The following is an 8,719-nucleotide window of genomic DNA, read 5'->3' on the forward strand; positions in this document are numbered from 1 at the left end:
TTTAGAGGGTTACTGAGTTAATGAGTTGGAATTTGTCCTCTGAGTAATGTCATCTGGAGTTCACTTACAGAGCCACATCCCGCTAAGAGAAAAAGGGGCGGGGGGGGGGGTGAAGCCACAGCGAGAGATGATCTCAGGGAAATGAAAAAGTTGTTTCATATACTTTGAACAGTGAATAAGGCTTCATGGTATTCATAAGCAAACAAAGAATTACAGGGAGGTATCTAATGAATTAAAGACTGGAGCAAAAACCTTCATAAAATAGAGTTCAGCTGTACGACAGTAGAGGCAGCCTTTAAACCAAAGTGATTCATGTCAGCGTATTAGACCAGCTGTGTTTCACTACACTCACTGAACAGCCACATCTTATTGCTGCTGGAAAATTGCACTCATTGCAAGAAGAGATAAAACATAATTAGAATCCCTCATCTGGCTTTATTGCTTAGCCGAAGAATAATAAGTGTGTAGCGCAAATAATGAAAAGGTGAATCATAATCAACGTAACCAAGTGATAACCTTTGCTCAAATGACCGAGGCAGAGGAAATGGTATTGGAGGAAGGACTGGGAACACACCAGTGTCCCAGAGCCTTCTATCTATCTATTATATCTATCTATCTATCTATCTATCTATCTATCTATCTATCTATCTATCTATATCTATCTATCTATCAATATATATCGATTAGCAATAAATAAATAGATAAAAATGAGACACTTGTTATATGTGTTAGACATAAGACAGAAATGAGATACAACACATTAATTTACTACACAAGCAAAGGAAATATGACAAAATAGTTTGAGGAAGAGCTTTACTGTATTGGGTGTAAAGCTCTTTTCAACCACAACTGTTGGGACAGAGTTATTTGTGGAAAAATGTTGCTCATTTAACTTAACAAAGACAACAGCCAAACCACAAAGACCTATTATAGGTCATCAATTAATTTTAACTGGGAATACAAATGAAATTACCATACTCTGATAGTAATTTCGGTGGGTATGAATTTCTCTGAAAATATCTGACTCAAAACAAAAGTAAAATAAATCTGGCTGAAGGACTCTCAGCAGGCTTAAATCCGTCTCCCCTTAGTTTAGGTCTCTGACAAGGAAACAAATTAATCTCTTTCCTAACCCCAACATTTAATCCACTGAACCAAGACTTGGCATTGGAGAGGCGAAGCGAGGCAAATCACTCTGTTAATGCTGCCTTCCCTTTTTTCTGATTGCAGACATACTGCAGACAAGGTTTGTTCATTCAGTTCTCCCTTTCCTCTAATCTTCTCCTGCAGTTTGGGACTCAAGTGGAAGAGGTGAAGTCTTGAGTAATGAGACATGTGCAGCTGAGTTCAGGGAAGCTTTTCATTTGGCAGGCCAAGGAGCCAGCACACAGTAAATACTGTACTGAGAAAAACGATCTAGTTACCATAGACAACTATAAATTGGCAATTTACCAAATAACTCTTAAGTGTTTTATATTTAATGTTCACCTATAGAATTACAAAATGTGTTCTCATTTCATTTATATTTATTTTTGTAATGCTATCTATCTATCTAGGCAGCACAGTGGCGCAGTGGTTAGCGCGGTGACCTCACAACAAGAAGGTCCTGGGTTCGAGCCTCAAGGTAGTCCAACCTTGGTGGATCGTCCTGGGTCGTCCTCTGTGTGGAGTTTGCATGTTCTCCCCGTGTCTGCGTGGGTTTCCTCTGGGGGCTCCGGTTTCCTCCCACAGTCCAAAGACATGTAGGTCAGGTGAATCGGCCGTACTAAATTGTCCCTAGGTATGAATGTGTGTGTGTGTGTGTGTGTGTGTGTGGTGTTTGTCCGCCTTGTGATGGCCTGCTGGGACTGCTGGGATAGGCTTCAGCATCCCCGCGACTCTGAGAGCAGGATAAGCCCTTCAGATAATGGATGGATATCTATCTATCTATCTATCTATCTATCTATCTATCAAGTCAAGTCTATTTGTATGGCACAATATCACAAAGTACAAATTTGCTTTAGTGGGCTTTACAGCAACACAACATCCTGTCCTTGGACCCTCGCATTGGATGAGGAACAATTCCCTAATTTTTTTTTTTTTTTATAAAATCCCTTAACAGGGAGAAAAAATAGGAAGAAACCTCAGGGAGAGCAGGGAGGTCTCCCCCAAGACGGACAGATGTGTAATGGATGTTGTGTTTACACAATTTACAGAACACAACATTGAAAGAGGATAACAGCATTATGATGGAATTATGAAATATATATATAAAGAATATGATGATGAGGATACCAAGCAGTGTCCAGATGCCACTGGAACAGCCCAGGACCTGAGCCATGTGACCACCATCACCATGTACACCTGACAGGTCTCTCCATCTATCTATCGATCGATCGATTGTCATGCTTTCACAAGTCCACTGTTCTTTTGCCTTTCAAATTCAGTGAATGGCATCTCCACACAACACATATCCCACCCTACATTGGCTGTCAACCTTTATCCGCCTGTAGTGATAAAATGTCCCTGGGTGGGGGGGGTGTTGTGATACTGTGGGTTTACAATGTCAGCAGGGTCAATTATTCATACATATGGAAACGCCAAGGATTACCTTCACTACACTAACAATGGGACACAAACAAGCTGAAAACCAACACAAAAGCAAGTAATATCTTGAAAGTAAAAAAATAGTTCACACGTGAAATTCCAATATCCTAGCAAAGTATACGGCAGATTTCTTAGTGTTGCCTCACTAAGTAATATGGAGGGGTGCTCTATGTCCCAGGCAAATTTCATATTGTTCTGCAGAATAGATGACTTTGTAACAAGGCTGTGGTGCATTACATGGAAGATTCTGGCCACAGAGGATGACTGATCACCTTTTTTACTATTGGACCCATGGGAAAGGTCTGGCAAGTGTAAATGTTGGGAATAAAAATATGCTTAATCACACCCTACAATAACTTAATAAAAGCTTGTGTGTATTTATGGCTTGAAATCTCTGTGCTTGAAACTATCTTTCTGAGTGCAATTTAGAGGAAGTTGTCATTTTTTTTTACAAGGTTTTATAGAACAAGGTATCGGTTCACCGTGAATGATGACTGTGGAGGTCATGGTTATCTATATGCATGAAATATTCTAATGTACTACACAAGCCCACTGTCCTCATGTAGGCGCCACACTGCAAATCATACGATTGCAAGCCAGACAATGAATACTAACATGTTGCCAAAAGAATACACATGCGCGCGCGCACACACACAGACACACGCATGCATGCACAATCACAAAAAGCTCTATTTGAAAACGATTTATGAATAAGACCAATGACACGATCAACAACCTAAATCTACCATAATTACCGAGGCTCTCGAGACAGACTTACAAATGATTAAAATGAGCCAAATCGGGCTTTGGAGTAAATCTAACACTTCCTTCTTCTATTTCCCATCAATCCTTATACAAGACAAATGGAGACCTGGATACAGGCTTAGGCCAACTAAACATTTGCATTCATAAACTCAGATTTTGGCTTTATTTTTCAGTTTTTTATGTAATTTGCTTGTTAATTTCACTGTGGTGGTGTTAAATGTAACATGCATACCAGGAAGTTCTAGGCGAGACATTTCCTGCTTGATAGTAAGATTATGTGGCCTGTGACACAGCAAAGCCTCAATGTCCAGCTGGGGGGGGGGGGGCGTCTTTTAATATCGTGCTAAAACTCCCCCACCATCATTGATTGTTACGGTTTAGCCTGATGATTGATGAGTGAAATGGAAAAATAAGCCAGATTTTCCTGCAATACTGTTAAAGTACAAAGCATCAGTGCTAGAGGTGAGTATCTATCACTTATGTTGAGGCTAATGATAGGATGAGAGATTAAAAAGGGCTAATCACGCAGAACCTAATGTGTAATGTCATGTGAAGTAGGCTAACCGTCACCGGCAGAGTAATATGTTGTTGGTCACCCCCTGCCAGCACAGTAGTTCATGGCTCATTGCTTTAGCTCCCCTTCGCTAGAATCATGTGAATACAAGGTCTAACCCTGAAGACGGTCAGAAAAAAGGGATGTTTAGCCAGTGTGGGGGCTGAGCCATAGTACAGAGGGAACATGTTTATCTTTGTGCGCCTTTCTTCCTGCTCCATCGTTTCAAATCCTTCACTCTTATCTTGGTCGAGTTCGCTCGTGCCTTGTTTCCGTGTACATAACGTTGAGAAACGTGGAGCCAACGAGGAGTATTACATCCGCTTCAATATGTTTCACTGGAATGATTCATTGTTATCTTACTGCGTTTTGGGTGAGTCCGTGGCATTTTTAAACAAATAATAAATCGGTGGACTGTCTCTTGCTCAAGCATGCCATGTCAATGAACAATGCTATGGAGGCCCAGTGGGACTTCGGTACAGTGCATGAAATGAACACATTCAGCTGCTGGCAGCTCCTCCTATCCAACACCTCTTGAATTAGTGAAAAGAACAAACACACACAGAGATGAATAGCAAAACACTCCCATAGTGATTCCTTCCCCTTCCCTGAATACTGATAGAAAACATTGTGATTTTATTTGCCTAATTGCCATTAGGTTAAAATTCTTGACACTCTTTAGGTCCCTGTATATGTTTATTAGGGGGAAAAAGCTGTTACAATTAATCACCGGTGCAACAGAGTTTGAATTAATTATGAGGTAATGCAAGACTCATGCAACACAAACCAAACAATGTCTTGTCACCGAACTGTTTTCATTACATCTCAACGGCACAGAACGAGTTTTCAACAACTATGCGATGACCTTACAGGTCCTGTTGTGTGTCGAGTCGAAGCACTCAGTGCTCATCCACATCATCTGTTTACAAAACACAATAGCAAAAATCAGGGTGAGAGTGAAAAACTGCCAGCTTCTGCAGCTAATTGGGTAAATAGGCAAACCCTAGGAAAAGCACTAAACCTGACAGAGAACCAAGACCCTCCCCTGTCCCCTCTACTGTAATGATTTCCACATTTCCTTTTTTGCCTTGCTTCATCAGTGGAATGTGCGCCATAAGTCAATCGCAGGGAGAAAACAACAACAAAGCGCTGCTGATCATTTAAAATAGCACCAAACCCACACTTAAGCCAATAAGAAGAACAGACACGCTGAAAGGGTCTTTCTCCGTCCTTGTTACTATTTTAAACCTTGCTGTCATGCATCCGCGTATTATAAACAAGAAGAAGTTAATCACTGGGGCACACGGACACTTCTGCAGAGATGGAAGAAATAACCAGAGAGAACAAAGTAAGAGTGCGAGAGCGTTGCAGGCTATAAGGACCTAAAGGTCTCTGGCCTTGTCATTCCTCAGTCCCAATAACCAATTATTTCTTATTAGGGAAACATGTAGAGCCCCATGCACCGCAGATCAAGATACATATCTAACATGGATTCACATAAAGTTATCATTTTCAAAATCTTGTACTCGGTCAACTATTCCTCACGCCATATCCCTGAATGTAATAATATTTAGTCTACCAGAAGGATAGCGACCACACATCACTGGTAAGTGGCAAGGCACATGTAGCCATCGCCTTCCCCCAGACCACAAAGCTTCTGTTCACTGGTACCACATGACCACGTAGGTTGAATGCAGACTGTCTCGTCCAATGTGCAGCTGGAAATGACTCCCGTTGACAAGGTTAAATAAGGCTATGCCGTCTTACAAGTGCGTTTGCACCAAGGGATCTTTGCTATGGTGCGGTATACTGAAGCCTGCATGGTCTGTCGGCACAGGCTCTCATAGGCGGTCGCAGTTGACAAGCTGAAAAAAAAAAACCCAATACAAATTCGCAGATGGCAGCCACACACAGAGACGTAAACGGGATCATGAAAGAGATAAGTATGACTAAACATCAGCTTTAAGATATACGTTTGAGAAAAATGCACTCTTTCACATTTCGTCTCGAACGTGTCATTTCCCACATCATGACTGTCATCCCGTTACTGTGATCGCATTCGCTGACGGTGAAGACGTCCCCCCCCCAAACACCCCCCCCGTCTCGTATCGTGTGCATTAATTAGGCCTACACCGCAATCATCATCTGCGCATAACGTCCCTGTAATTTCTGGCGAGGGTCTGTTGTGTGTTGATTTCTGCAGCCTGCCAGCCAGGCCTTCGCTATAGGCAACGATGTGCGAAAAAAGAAAGGGGGGGGAGCAAGGCCACTGCAACAAGCCCAGTGTGTCACCGCGAACAGCGTTATTCGGCTGTTGGGTGTCTTTCAACCCCGTTCTCCTTCCGTTGAATCGCGAAAATAAAGAAAACGGTCGCTCGCAAATTTGGATGCACACGTCATCTCAGACGCCGTACGGTAATGACCCTAAAGTAGGTGCAGGATTCAATGCATTGGAAGAAAAAAACCAATAATAATAATGCAAGTAAACTCAACTTGGATTTCAAATGTCTAACCTGTTATTTCCAAAGCTTAAGTCCCGCAGCGCGAGACGAGCGGAACTTTCATTGACGACACATTATCCACGAATAAAGCCTATACAATGTGTACGGCTAATGACAACTGCGCATATAGGCACACTGCCTCGGTGGGGGGGTGAAACGCATCGGTACATTTAAAAATGAAGGAAGAAAAAAAAAGAAGGAAAAGCTGAACTCAAATCTAAATATAACCCGAGCCGTTGTATTAATTGACGTTAGTGCGAGATAGCGACGTTGGACTGACTGGGCAAGGCCACCTCAGTTCATTTGAGGATATTTTCCCGTTGGTCCGATCGCACCCGTAAATCTCTATATAATCTCTGAACGGCGCAGATATGTACCTACCTTTCGAGAGGAGGCGCGCGTCAGGGGCTCTTCGCGTTGGCCGCTATCTCTAAAGAAGAAGAAGAAAAGGGGACTCGAGTCGACATTAGACTTGCGATACTTTGATAAACAGATAACGTCTTTTAATGTCCTCGGCGCAGCCGCGACGTCCGCGACTCTCGGTTTGCCCCGAAGGTGAAGCTGCGCGCGCAGGCGATAGCGGCTCGTGCCTCCTCCTCCCCTCCTCCCCTCCCCTCCCCCATCGCTTTCAGGCGAGCTCTAATTAAATCTAATTAAATCTTTTCCTCATTTGGCAGGATCTTTCAAGATTTCCACAGCAGATAAATGCCAAAGAGAGGACGCTCGTCCTATCTCGCTCATCACATGCCGCACACATTTATAGGCGATGTGTTAAAACCGCCTCGTTTGTTTGGTTCGAGTCTATTGTCTACACCAATCACTGAGAAGGGTCGTTTTTGTTACGTCGAGTCAAGTCGTGTTTATTTGTACAGCTCGGTTGTAGTAGTCCCTTGTCCCTTGCGTTAGCAGCGGCGCCATGTATCCCATGGGTGGTTGGTGCTTGATGGATGACAAGGGCTGACGGGGAAGCAGCTGGAGGCGGGAGGCTGAAGGTGACAGGCCTGGGTGAGCAGCAGACTCCCAAAGGGTTTCCCTATCACTTCCAGTCAGCCTGGGGCTCTGCCTCAGGGCCCGGGCCTTTCATTGTTCCATGGGGAGGTGGTCTTAACGCACAATAATGAGCCTCACAATATCCCCTTGTGGCTTGAAGACCATGGTGTGTATCCCCCCCCCCACACACACACACACCACCAATGTCCCTAATCACATACACATTTGTTTCATGTGTGGAGATACACAAAATTCATATGTTATTACTGTTTAGTGGAGTCTCATCAATAACTGTGAACATCAATAACAGTTCATCTGTGTCCAGATGAACTGGTTCAAATCTCTGGGATTTCCTTACCTGGATAGTTGAGCACGCATCAAGACATGTGAATATTAACAGCTCTCTCCCAAACCAGGTAAAACAATGGGGAAACTCTCTCAGGGTTTGTGTATTTCGCTGTGGTGTCATCAGATCGGAGCCAAACATATGCTGTTGTTGTCCCGTGGAAATTCTATCTCTAACCTTTCACTATTGTTCTCAGTTCATTCTGTTCATCCTCTCTCTCTCTCTCTCTCTCTCTCTCTCTCTCTCTCTCTCTCTCTCTCTCTCTCTCTCTCTCTCTCTCTCTCTCTCTCTCTCTCTCTCTCTCTCTCTCTCTCTCTCTCTCTCTCCTCTCCCTTGGTGACATCGCAGGTGTGAGTCCTGGTTGGTTGGTTTCCGCTTTTGTCGGAGAGATGTTCATGTCTTCATGAGTATCAATAGGATTGTCTAAAACTAAAGGAATAACCACAAACACAATACACCAAATAGAAAACTTGTCTCTATAGGTTATCCATTGTTTGAAAGCTGAAGGGTTTGTTTGTATCACTAGAAGGCTTAGTGATTCCCCCCGTTATATATCTACTGTGAGATCCATAATATTGGTCACAAACACTAAATCTGTCCCACTGTTGCCTTAAAATTGAAATTGGACTCAGACACAAGTGTGCACACCCTACTTTGTATTGTGCACCAGTACTCTGCTGCTTTGCTTTGCTCATTGCATTAGGGCTGCAGACAACATCTGCAGTGAATGAGCTTTGTGAAGCAGTGGGACTCCCCCCCCCCCCCCATGGCCATCCAAATTATAGGCCTTTAACTTGATTTTCCACATACTTCCTTTGTCATGTGAAAATTCTATTAAGAAACAACACATCATTGTAAATCATTTTAAGATTTTGCTTTTGCTTAGAAGGTCTCAACTGAAGTAGGCAATTTCTCCTCTATTTTCTTTGCAAATCAAATGCACATGACTAAATAAAGTGTTTGATTCATGAAGCAAAG

Source organism: Lampris incognitus, chromosome 3 (assembly GCF_029633865.1).
Source record: "Lampris incognitus isolate fLamInc1 chromosome 3, fLamInc1.hap2, whole genome shotgun sequence".
NCBI classification, from domain to species: domain Eukaryota; kingdom Metazoa; phylum Chordata; class Actinopteri; order Lampriformes; family Lampridae; genus Lampris; species Lampris incognitus.